The sequence below is a fragment of the Polyodon spathula genome, unplaced genomic scaffold, assembly GCF_017654505.1.
Source record: "Polyodon spathula isolate WHYD16114869_AA unplaced genomic scaffold, ASM1765450v1 scaffolds_2341, whole genome shotgun sequence".
Classification (NCBI taxonomy): domain Eukaryota; kingdom Metazoa; phylum Chordata; class Actinopteri; order Acipenseriformes; family Polyodontidae; genus Polyodon; species Polyodon spathula.
Window position 1 is genome coordinate 1 of NW_024473815.1, and position 10,862 is coordinate 10,862.

Here is a 10,862-nt window from a genome sequence, read left to right on the forward strand (position 1 = left end):
TCTCACACTTGATGAACATTGTCGTTGAAGCAAAACCTATTGGAATAAGCTGACCGAGAAAAGGGGAGTGCTCCAGGTGAGCCTCGAACTCACAACCTCGGCATTGCTCCGCAGCATACTGCTGTATAAGTACCGCGCGCTAACCGATTGCGCCACTGGAGCGCCAACAAGAGCCAGCTGACAAACTTAGGAAATCCCACTAAATGGAAGGCACATCTTGGGACTGCAACAAAGCCCTTCACTTCTGCAAGCCAAGAAGTAAGGCACTGGCAACAGCAGGGCGTTGTGGCTTAGTTGGTTAAAGTGCCTGTCTAGTAAACAGGAGATCCTGGGTTCAAATCCCAGCAGCGCCTCAATGTCCTTGGTTTCTTTATTAACAACAACAACAGTAAAATGATGTATTTCAATTTTATTGTGTAAACGAAGGAGAAAATCTTGCGTGAGTGCTGGAACTGAGCCACAACCTTTTAATCACACCACACAGCTCAGCACAGTCCAACGCGCTAGCTGTAGTGCCCTAGAGCCAAACGCAGGTCGAGGCTGCACAGGGACAGAGAGCCCCAGGCCACGGAGGAAAAAGTGCCAAAAGCCAACAAGAACGGTCCAACGAGCTACCTGTAGTGCCACGGAGCCAAACACAGGTGATAGCTGCGCAGGGACGGAGAGCCCCAGGCTACAGTTCCTCAATGTTCTTGGTTTGTTTATTAAAAACAACAAGAATAGAAAGAAGATGTATTTCAATTTTAATGTGTAAACGAAGGAGAAAATCTTGCGTGAGTGCTGGAACTGAGCCACAACCTTTTAATCACACCACACAGCTCAGCACAGTCCAACGAGCTACCTGTAGTGCCCCAGAGACAAACACAGGTGATAGCTGCGCAGGGAAGGCGAGCCCCAGGCCACAGTGCCTCCATGTTCTTGGTTTGTTTATTAAAAAAAACAAGAATAGAAAGATGCATTTCAATTTTAATGTGCTAACGAAGGAGAAAATCTTGCGTGAGTGCTGGAACTGAGCCACAACCTTTTAATCACACCACACAGCTCAGCACAGTCCAACGCGCTAGCTGTAGTGCCCTAGAGCCAAACGCAGGTCGAGGCTGCACAGGGACAGAGAGCCCCAGGCCACGGAGGAAAAAGTGCCAAAAGCCGACGAGGATGGGATTCGAACCCACGCGTGCAGAGCACAATGAACCCACGCGTGCAGAGCACAATGGATTAGCAGTCCATCGCCTTAACCACTCGGCCACCTCGTCTGCTGGTTTACGAAAACCCTGGAACATGAGACCCTGGAACGGGAGAGGTTGCCTCACAAATGAAAGGGGGTCAATTGCTCACACTGCTGCACACCTTTCACTCGGGGATGTAGCTCAGTGGTAGAGCGCATGCTTTGCATGTATGAGGCCCCGGGTTCAATCCCCGGCATCTCCAACCCATGTTTTCTTCTCCCTTGATTAGAATCATATTTTGTGATCAGAAGCAAACTCTTACACCGCCTTTCAGGCTTTTTCAAATATTCATGCATTCATTCATTCAATCTATCTTTTCATTTGTAAATACATACACACACATATATATACACGCGCACACACAAACATATATATACACAGGCACACACATACACATATATATATATACACACACACACACACACACACACACAGACAGACACACACACACACACACACACACACATACATAAGTATATGTATGTATGCGTGTGCAGATACATACACATATACACATACATAAGTATATGTATGTCTGCGTGTGCAGATTTTATTTTATTCGTATTTTCTATCAATCTCACACTTGATGAACATTGTCGTTGAAGCAAAACCTATTGGAATAAGCTGACCGAGAAAAGGGGAGTGCTCCAGGTGAGCCTCGAACTCACAACCTCGGCATTGCTCCGCAGCATACTGCTGTATAAGTACCGCGCGCTAACCGATTGCGCCACTGGAGCGCCAACAAGAGCCAGCTGACAAACTTAGGAAATCCCACTAAATGGAAGGCACATCTTGGGACTGCAACAAAGCCCTTCACTTCTGCAAGCCAAGAAGTAAGGCACTGGCAACAGCAGGGCGTTGTGGCTTAGTTGGTTAAAGTGCCTGTCTAGTAAACAGGAGATCCTGGGTTCAAATCCCAGCAGCGCCTCAATGTCCTTGGTTTCTTTATTAACAACAACAACAGTAAAATGATGTATTTCAATTTTATTGTGTAAACGAAGGAGAAAATCTTGCGTGAGTGCTGGAACTGAGCCACAACCTTTTAATGACACCACACAGCTCAGCACAGTCCAACGCGCTAGCTGTAGTGCCCTAGAGCCAAACGCAGGTCGAGGCTGCACAGGGACAGAGAGCCCCAGGCCACGGAGGAAAAAGTGCCAAAAGCCAACAAGAACGGTCCAACGAGCTACCTGTAGTGCCACGGAGCCAAACACAGGTGATAGCTGCGCAGGGACGGAGAGCCCCAGGCTACAGTTCCTCAATGTTCTTGGTTTGTTTATTAAAAACAACAAGAATAGAAAGAAGATGTATTTCAATTTTAATGTGTAAACGAAGGAGAAAATCTTGCGTGAGTGCTGGAACTGAGCCACAACCTTTTAATCACACCACACAGCTCAGCACAGTCCAACGAGCTACCTGTAGTGCCCCAGAGACAAACACAGGTGATAGCTGCGCAGGGAAGGCGAGCCCCAGGCCACAGTGCCTCCATGTTCTTGGTTTGTTTATTAAAAAAAACAAGAATAGAAAGATGCATTTCAATTTTAATGTGCTAACGAAGGAGAAAATCTTGCGTGAGTGCTGGAACTGAGCCACAACCTTTTAATCACACCACACAGCTCAGCACAGTCCAACGCGCTAGCTGTAGTGCCCTAGAGCCAAACGCAGGTCGAGGCTGCACAGGGACAGAGAGCCCCAGGCCACGGAGGAAAAAGTGCCAAAAGCCGACGAGGATGGGATTCGAACCCACGCGTGCAGAGCACAATGGATTAGCAGTCCATCGCCTTAACCACTCGGCCACCTCGTCTGCTGGTTTACGAAAACCCTGGAACATGAGACCCTGGAACGGGAGAGGTTGCCTCACAAATGAAAGGGGGTCAATTGCTCACACTGCTGCACACCTTTCACTCGGGGATGTAGCTCAGTGGTAGAGCGCATGCTTTGCATGTATGAGGCCCCGGGTTCAATCCCCGGCATCTCCAACCCATGTTTTCTTCTCCCTTGATTAGAATCATATTTTGTGATCAGAAGCAAACTCTTACACCGCCTTTCAGGCTTTTTCAAATATTCATGCATTCATTCATTCAATCTATCTTTTCATTTGTAAATACATACATACACATATATATACACGCGCACACACAAACATATATATACACAGGCACACACATACACATATATATATATACACACACACACACACACACACACACACACACACACACACAGACACACACACACACACACACACACACATACATAAGTATATGTATGTATGCGTGTGCAGATACATACACATATACACATACATAAGTATATGTATGTCTGCGTGTGCAGATTTTATTTTATTCGTATTTTCTATCAATCTCACACTTGATGAACATTGTCGTTGAAGCAAAACCTATTGGAATAAGCTGACCGAGAAAAGGGGAGTGCTCCAGGTGAGCCTCGAACTCACAACCTCGGCATTGCTCCGCAGCATACTGCTGTATAAGTACCGCGCGCTAACCGATTGCGCCACTGGAGCGCCAACAAGAGCCAGCTGACAAACTTAGGAAATCCCACTAAATGGAAGGCACATCTTGGGACTGCAACAAAGCCCTTCACTTCTGCAAGCCAAGAAGTAAGGCACTGGCAACAGCAGGGCGTTGTGGCTTAGTTGGTTAAAGTGCCTGTCTAGTAAACAGGAGATCCTGGGTTCAAATCCCAGCAGCGCCTCAATGTCCTTGGTTTCTTTATTAACAACAACAACAGTAAAATGATGTATTTCAATTTTATTGTGTAAACGAAGGAGAAAATCTTGCGCGAGTGCTGGAACTGAGCCACAACCTTTTAATGACACCACACAGCTCAGCACAGTCCAACGCGCTAGCTGTAGTGCCCTAGAGCCAAACGCAGGTCGAGGCTGCACAGGGACAGAGAGCCCCAGGCCACGGAGGAAAAAGTGCCAAAAGCCAACAAGAACGGTCCAACGAGCTACCTGTAGTGCCACGGAGCCAAACACAGGTGATAGCTGCGCAGGGACGGAGAGCCCCAGGCTACAGTTCCTCAATGTTCTTGGTTTGTTTATTAAAAACAACAAGAATAGAAAGAAGATGTATTTCAATTTTAATGTGTAAACGAAGGAGAAAATCTTGCGTGAGTGCTGGAACTGAGCCACAACCTTTTAATCACACCACACAGCTCAGCACAGTCCAACGAGCTACCTGTAGTGCCCCAGAGACAAACACAGGTGATAGCTGCGCAGGGAAGGCGAGCCCCAGGCCACAGTGCCTCCATGTTCTTGGTTTGTTTATTAAAAAAAACAAGAATAGAAAGATGCATTTCAATTTTAATGTGCTAACGAAGGAGAAAATCTTGCGTGAGTGCTGGAACTGAGCCACAACCTTTTAATCACACCACACAGCTCAGCACAGTCCAACGCGCTAGCTGTAGTGCCCTAGAGCCAAACGCAGGTCGAGGCTGCACAGGGACAGAGAGCCCCAGGCCACGGAGGAAAAAGTGCCAAAAGCCGACGAGGATGGGATTCGAACCCACGCGTGCAGAGCACAATGGATTAGCAGTCCATCGCCTTAACCACTCGGCCACCTCGTCTGCTGGTTTACGAAAACCCTGGAACATGAGACCCTGGAACGGGAGAGGTTGCCTCACAAATGAAAGGGGGTCAATTGCTCACACTGCTGCACACCTTTCACTCGGGGATGTAGCTCAGTGGTAGAGCGCATGCTTTGCATGTATGAGGCCCCGGGTTCAATCCCCGGCATCTCCAACCCATGTTTTCTTCTCCCTTGATTAGAATCATATTTTGTGATCAGAAGCAAACTCTTACACCGCCTTTCAGGCTTTTTCAAATATTCATGCATTCATTCATTCAATCTATCTTTTCATTTGTAAATACATACATACACATATATATACACGCGCACACACAAACATATATATAACAGGCACACACACACACATACACATATATATATACACACACACACACACACACACACACACACACACACACAGACACACACACACACACACACACACATACATAAGTATATGTATGTATGCGTGTGCAGATACATACACATATACACATACATAAGTATATGTATGTCTGCGTGTGCAGATTTTATTTTATTCGTATTTTCTATCAATCTCACACTTGATGAACATTGTCGTTGAAGCAAAACCTATTGGAATAAGCTGACCGAGAAAAGGGGAGTGCTCCAGGTGAGCCTCGAACTCACAACCTCGGCATTGCTCCGCAGCATACTGCTGTATAAGTACCGCGCGCTAACCGATTGCGCCACTGGAGCGCCAACAAGAGCCAGCTGACAAACTTAGGAAATCCCACTAAATGGAAGGCACATCTTGGGACTGCAACAAAGCCCTTCACTTCTGCAAGCCAAGAAGTAAGGCACTGGCAACAGCAGGGCGTTGTGGCTTAGTTGGTTAAAGTGCCTGTCTAGTAAACAGGAGATCCTGGGTTCAAATCCCAGCAGCGCCTCAATGTCCTTGGTTTCTTTATTAACAACAACAACAGTAAAATGATGTATTTCAATTTTATTGTGTAAACGAAGGAGAAAATCTTGCGCGAGTGCTGGAACTGAGCCACAACCTTTTAATCACACCACACAGCTCAGCACAGTCCAACGCGCTAGCTGTAGTGCCCTAGAGCCAAACGCAGGTCGAGGCTGCACAGGGACAGAGAGCCCCAGGCCACGGAGGAAAAAGTGCCAAAAGCCAACAAGAACGGTCCAACGAGCTACCTGTAGTGCCACGGAGCCAAACACAGGTGATAGCTGCGCAGGGACGGAGAGCCCCAGGCTACAGTTCCTCAATGTTCTTGGTTTGTTTATTAAAAACAACAAGAATAGAAAGAAGATGTATTTCAATTTTAATGTGTAAACGAAGGAGAAAATCTTGCGTGAGTGCTGGAACTGAGCCACAACCTTTTAATCACACCACACAGCTCAGCACAGTCCAACGAGCTACCTGTAGTGCCCCAGAGACAAACACAGGTGATAGCTGCGCAGGGAAGGCGAGCCCCAGGCCACAGTGCCTCCATGTTCTTGGTTTGTTTATTAAAAAAAACAAGAATAGAAAGATGCATTTCAATTTTAATGTGCTAACGAAGGAGAAAATCTTGCGTGAGTGCTGGAACTGAGCCACAACCTTTTAATCACACCACACAGCTCAGCACAGTCCAACGCGCTAGCTGTAGTGCCCTAGAGCCAAACGCAGGTCGAGGCTGCACAGGGACAGAGAGCCCCAGGCCACGGAGGAAAAAGTGCCAAAAGCCGACGAGGATGGGATTCGAACCCACGCGTGCAGAGCACAATGGATTAGCAGTCCATCGCCTTAACCACTCGGCCACCTCGTCTGCTGGTTTACGAAAACCCTGGAACATGAGACCCTGGAACGGGAGAGGTTGCCTCACAAATGAAAGGGGGTCAATTGCTCACACTGCTGCACACCTTTCACTCGGGGATGTAGCTCAGTGGTAGAGCGCATGCTTTGCATGTATGAGGCCCCGGGTTCAATCCCCGGCATCTCCAACCCATGTTTTCTTCTCCCTTGATTAGAATCATATTTTGTGATCAGAAGCAAACTCTTACACCGCCTTTCAGGCTTTTTCAAATATTCATGCATTCATTCATTCAATCTATCTTTTCATTTGTAAATACATACATACACATATATATACACGCGCACACACAAACATATATATACACAGGCACACACACACATATATATACACACACACACACACACACACACACACACACACACACACACACACAGACACACACACACACACACACACACACACACACATACATAAGTATATGTATGTATGCGTGTGCAGATACATACACATATACACATACATAAGTATATGTATGTCTGCGTGTGCAGATTTTATTTTATTCGTATTTTCTATCAATCTCACACTTGATGAACATTGTCGTTGAAGCAAAACCTATTGGAATAAGCTGACCGAGAAAAGGGGAGTGCTCCAGGTGAGCCTCGAACTCACAACCTCGGCATTGCTCCGCAGCATACTGCTGTATAAGTACCGCGCGCTAACCGATTGCGCCACTGGAGCGCCAACAAGAGCCAGCTGACAAACTTAGGAAATCCCACTAAATGGAAGGCACATCTTGGGACTGCAACAAAGCCCTTCACTTCTGCAAGCCAAGAAGTAAGGCACTGGCAACAGCAGGGCGTTGTGGCTTAGTTGGTTAAAGTGCCTGTCTAGTAAACAGGAGATCCTGGGTTCAAATCCCAGCAGCGCCTCAATGTCCTTGGTTTCTTTATTAACAACAACAACAGTAAAATGATGTATTTCAATTTTATTGTGTAAACGAAGGAGAAAATCTTGCGTGAGTGCTGGAACTGAGCCACAACCTTTTAATGACACCACACAGCTCAGCACAGTCCAACGCGCTAGCTGTAGTGCCCTAGAGCCAAACGCAGGTCGAGGCTGCACAGGGACAGAGAGCCCCAGGCCACGGAGGAAAAAGTGCCAAAAGCCAACAAGAACGGTCCAACGAGCTACCTGTAGTGCCACAGAGCCAAACACAGGTGATAGCTGCGCAGGGACGGAGAGCCCCAGGCTACAGTTCCTCAATGTTCTTGGTTTGTTTATTAAAAACAACAAGAATAGAAAGAAGATGTATTTCAATTTTAATGTGTAAACGAAGGAGAAAATCTTGCGTGAGTGCTGGAACTGAGCCACAACCTTTTAATCACACCACACAGCTCAGCACAGTCCAACGAGCTACCTGTAGTGCCCCAGAGACAAACACAGGTGATAGCTGCGCAGGGAAGGCGAGCCCCAGGCCACAGTGCCTCCATGTTCTTGGTTTGTTTATTAAAAAAAACAAGAATAGAAAGATGCATTTCAATTTTAATGTGCTAACGAAGGAGAACACAGGTGATAGCTGCGCAGGGAAGGCGAGCCCCAGGCCACAGTGCCTCCATGTTCTTGGTTTGTTTATTAAAAAAAACAAGAACAGAAAGATGCATTTCAATTTTAATGTGCAAACGAAGGAGAAAATCTTGCGTGAGTGCTGGAACTGAGCCACAACCTTTTAATCACACCACACAGCTCAGCACAGTCCAACGCGCTAGCTGTAGTGCCCTAGAGCCAAACGCAGGTCGAGGCTGCACAGGGACAGAGAGCCCCAGGCCACGGAGGAAAAAGTGCCAAAAGCCGACGAGGATGGGATTCGAACCCACGCGTGCAGAGCACAATGGATTAGCAGTCCATCGCCTTAACCACTCGGCCACCTCGTCTGCTGGTTTACGAAAACCCTGGAACATGAGACCCTGGAACGGGAGAGGTTGCCTCACAAATGAAAGGGGGTCAATTGCTCACACTGCTGCACACCTTTCACTCGGGGATGTAGCTCAGTGGTAGAGCGCATGCTTTGCATGTATGAGGCCCCGGGTTCAATCCCCGGCATCTCCAACCCATGTTTTCTTCTCCCTTGATTAGAATCATATTTTGTGATCAGAAGCAAACTCTTACACCGCCTTTCAGGCTTTTTCAAATATTCATGCATTCATTCATTCAATCTATCTTTTCATTTGTAAATACATACATACACATATATATACACGCGCACACACAAACATATATATACACAGGCACACACATACACATATATATATATACACACACACACACACACACACACACACACACACACACACACACACACACACACACACACACACACACATACATAAGTATATGTATGTATGCGTGTGCAGATACATACACATATACAAATACATAAGTATATGTATGTCTGCGTGTGCAGATTTTATTTTATTCGTATTTTCTATCAATCTCCCACTTGATGAACATTGTCGTTGAAGCAAAACCTATTGGAATAAGCTGACCGAGAAAAGGGGAGTGCTCCAGGTGAGCCTCGAACTCACAACCTCGGCATTGCTCCGCAGCATACTGCTGTATAAGTACCGCGCGCTAACCGATTGCGCCACTGGAATAAAGATAGAGAGATTACACTAAAGAGCTCTGTTTCTGCTTTACCGCTGAGGTCCTCCTCCCAGAATCCCAAGACCACCTGGGTTCACACAGCAGGCTGTCCCTCATCATCCAGTTAGGCCAACCTGCCTGCCTGTATATAAAAAAAAAAAAAAAAAAAAAAAAAAAAAAAAAAAAAAAGAAAAGAGAGCGGAAAAGAACACATCCTAGAAAAAGGGAGTGGTAGGATCTTTTTTCCGGCTCTCTCTGGGGGCTCTCTCTCTCTCTCTCTCTCTCTCTCTCGCTCTCTCTTTTGACCTTTCTGAGAAATGGGCACCGTTCCCGGAGGTACTGCAATACCGGGTCGATGCGTGGAGTGGACGGAGCAAGCCCCGCTTCCATCTCCCGCTTCCAAAAATCCATTTAATATAGACGGTCCCCCTATGGGGGACGTATCAGATATTAAACTGATAAGAACAGATTTTATTTTTTTTTACCATAAATGTTTTATTCAACACCAATATTTACATTATAAGAAATAATAACACAAATACAATACACACATGAAAAACTACAACAAACCAAAAAAAAAAACACATTTTCATATATGCAAAATATATACATTTTCCTGCCAAAATTCAAACTCCACCAAGCACTATAAAATATATTTTAGTTATATTACTTTCCCCCAACTCTAATGTGTTTAAATATAGAACATCCCCACATTTCATTGTAAACAAAACAATAAACAATGCATAGCAGTCTTTTCCTATAGCTCAATATTCAGAGGAACTTCCAGACAGTCTTTCACTTCACATGCTTCCTTTCCAGTTCAGTCTGTTCCACATCCTCCAACAAGGCAGAACATTCTTAAATTACTTTGATCGTACCTGGCAAGAGCTGTTTCCACTACAAAAGCCTCGCCTTGAAACTGCCAAGGATCCATTCAGATCTTTCTTGCCAATGCCAGCACCTAAAACCTCTCATCGCTCCAGCTGTCCAGTCTCCATTTATCCGGACTCTGGAAAGCCCATCTTAGAAATATCTTTTAACACATAGTTTTTGTTTTAAATGCTGAGTCCCAATCACACAATTCCTTCACTAGTAAAGTGTGTCTCTTTAAACAGCATCACATTCCTTGCCCTCCAAAGAGCATCTTTAAAACAGTTCAGAATGATCCACAGGTAGGACCAATATTTCTTCTCTATCTTTCCGCTCTTCATGCCATAGAGAACTAGCTGCTCCTGCAAAACAGAGCTTCTGAGAAAAGTAATTAAAAACCAGGCTGCCTCCTTCCAAAAACCTCGGGTAAACTGGGAAACCCAGAACACATATGTGCAACAGACTCTTCAGCACACAACCCCCTCCACTGGCAAACCCAGAACACACGTGTGCAACACTCTTCAGCACACAACCCCCTCCACTGGCAAACCCAGAACACATGTGTGCAACGGACTCTTCAGCACCACAACCCCCTCCACTGGCAAACCCAGAACACATGTGTGCAACAGACTCTTCAGCACCACAACCCCCTCCACTGGCAAACCCAGAACACATGTGTGCAACAGACTCTTCAGCACACAACCCCCTCCACTGGCAAACCCAGAACACACGTGTGCAACAGACTCTTCAGCACCACAACC

General features: G+C 46.1%; 22 non-coding genes across 22 annotated transcripts; 10 read left to right on the forward strand and 12 right to left on the reverse strand.

The window, feature by feature from the left end:
• Positions 1-68: 68 nt before the first annotated feature.
• trnai-uau lies at positions 69-162 on the reverse strand. Its single transcript has 2 exons — positions 125-162; positions 69-104 (listed from the first exon to the last, which is right to left on the reverse strand). It is a non-coding gene; the product is annotated as a tRNA-Ile (tRNA).
• Positions 163-279: 117 nt separating this feature from the next.
• On the forward strand, positions 280-353 carry trnat-agu. The gene has a single exon. It is a non-coding gene; the product is annotated as a tRNA-Thr (tRNA).
• A 794-nt stretch (positions 354-1,147) lies between these two features.
• Positions 1,148-1,253, reverse strand: trnas-gcu. Its single transcript has one exon. It is a non-coding gene; the product is annotated as a tRNA-Ser (tRNA).
• Positions 1,254-1,356: 103 nt separating this feature from the next.
• trnaa-ugc lies at positions 1,357-1,428 on the forward strand. Its single transcript has one exon. It is a non-coding gene; the product is annotated as a tRNA-Ala (tRNA).
• Positions 1,429-1,869: 441 nt separating this feature from the next.
• trnai-uau lies at positions 1,870-1,963 on the reverse strand. The gene is made up of 2 exons: positions 1,926-1,963; positions 1,870-1,905 (listed from the first exon to the last, which is right to left on the reverse strand). It is a non-coding gene; the product is annotated as a tRNA-Ile (tRNA).
• Positions 1,964-2,080: 117 nt separating this feature from the next.
• trnat-agu lies at positions 2,081-2,154 on the forward strand. Its single transcript has one exon. It is a non-coding gene; the product is annotated as a tRNA-Thr (tRNA).
• Positions 2,155-2,948: 794 nt separating this feature from the next.
• Positions 2,949-3,030, reverse strand: trnas-gcu. The gene has a single exon. It is a non-coding gene; the product is annotated as a tRNA-Ser (tRNA).
• Positions 3,031-3,133: 103 nt separating this feature from the next.
• On the forward strand, positions 3,134-3,205 carry trnaa-ugc. Its single transcript has one exon. It is a non-coding gene; the product is annotated as a tRNA-Ala (tRNA).
• Positions 3,206-3,656: 451 nt separating this feature from the next.
• On the reverse strand, positions 3,657-3,750 carry trnai-uau. Its single transcript has 2 exons — positions 3,713-3,750; positions 3,657-3,692 (listed from the first exon to the last, which is right to left on the reverse strand). It is a non-coding gene; the product is annotated as a tRNA-Ile (tRNA).
• A 117-nt stretch (positions 3,751-3,867) lies between these two features.
• On the forward strand, positions 3,868-3,941 carry trnat-agu. Its single transcript has one exon. It is a non-coding gene; the product is annotated as a tRNA-Thr (tRNA).
• Positions 3,942-4,735: 794 nt separating this feature from the next.
• Positions 4,736-4,817, reverse strand: trnas-gcu. Its single transcript has one exon. It is a non-coding gene; the product is annotated as a tRNA-Ser (tRNA).
• A 103-nt stretch (positions 4,818-4,920) lies between these two features.
• On the forward strand, positions 4,921-4,992 carry trnaa-ugc. The gene has a single exon. It is a non-coding gene; the product is annotated as a tRNA-Ala (tRNA).
• A 450-nt stretch (positions 4,993-5,442) lies between these two features.
• Positions 5,443-5,536, reverse strand: trnai-uau. Its single transcript has 2 exons — positions 5,499-5,536; positions 5,443-5,478 (listed from the first exon to the last, which is right to left on the reverse strand). It is a non-coding gene; the product is annotated as a tRNA-Ile (tRNA).
• A 117-nt stretch (positions 5,537-5,653) lies between these two features.
• trnat-agu lies at positions 5,654-5,727 on the forward strand. Its single transcript has one exon. It is a non-coding gene; the product is annotated as a tRNA-Thr (tRNA).
• A 794-nt stretch (positions 5,728-6,521) lies between these two features.
• trnas-gcu lies at positions 6,522-6,603 on the reverse strand. Its single transcript has one exon. It is a non-coding gene; the product is annotated as a tRNA-Ser (tRNA).
• A 103-nt stretch (positions 6,604-6,706) lies between these two features.
• trnaa-ugc lies at positions 6,707-6,778 on the forward strand. The gene has a single exon. It is a non-coding gene; the product is annotated as a tRNA-Ala (tRNA).
• A 457-nt stretch (positions 6,779-7,235) lies between these two features.
• Positions 7,236-7,329, reverse strand: trnai-uau. Its single transcript has 2 exons — positions 7,292-7,329; positions 7,236-7,271 (listed from the first exon to the last, which is right to left on the reverse strand). It is a non-coding gene; the product is annotated as a tRNA-Ile (tRNA).
• A 117-nt stretch (positions 7,330-7,446) lies between these two features.
• On the forward strand, positions 7,447-7,520 carry trnat-agu. The gene has a single exon. It is a non-coding gene; the product is annotated as a tRNA-Thr (tRNA).
• A 920-nt stretch (positions 7,521-8,440) lies between these two features.
• trnas-gcu lies at positions 8,441-8,522 on the reverse strand. Its single transcript has one exon. It is a non-coding gene; the product is annotated as a tRNA-Ser (tRNA).
• A 103-nt stretch (positions 8,523-8,625) lies between these two features.
• Positions 8,626-8,697, forward strand: trnaa-ugc. The gene has a single exon. It is a non-coding gene; the product is annotated as a tRNA-Ala (tRNA).
• Positions 8,698-9,148: 451 nt separating this feature from the next.
• On the reverse strand, positions 9,149-9,242 carry trnai-uau. Its single transcript has 2 exons — positions 9,205-9,242; positions 9,149-9,184 (listed from the first exon to the last, which is right to left on the reverse strand). It is a non-coding gene; the product is annotated as a tRNA-Ile (tRNA).
• A 303-nt stretch (positions 9,243-9,545) lies between these two features.
• LOC121310648 lies at positions 9,546-9,728 on the reverse strand. The gene has a single exon (XR_005948890.1). It is a non-coding gene; the product is annotated as a U2 spliceosomal RNA (small nuclear RNA).
• Positions 9,729-10,862: the final 1,134 nt, after the last annotated feature.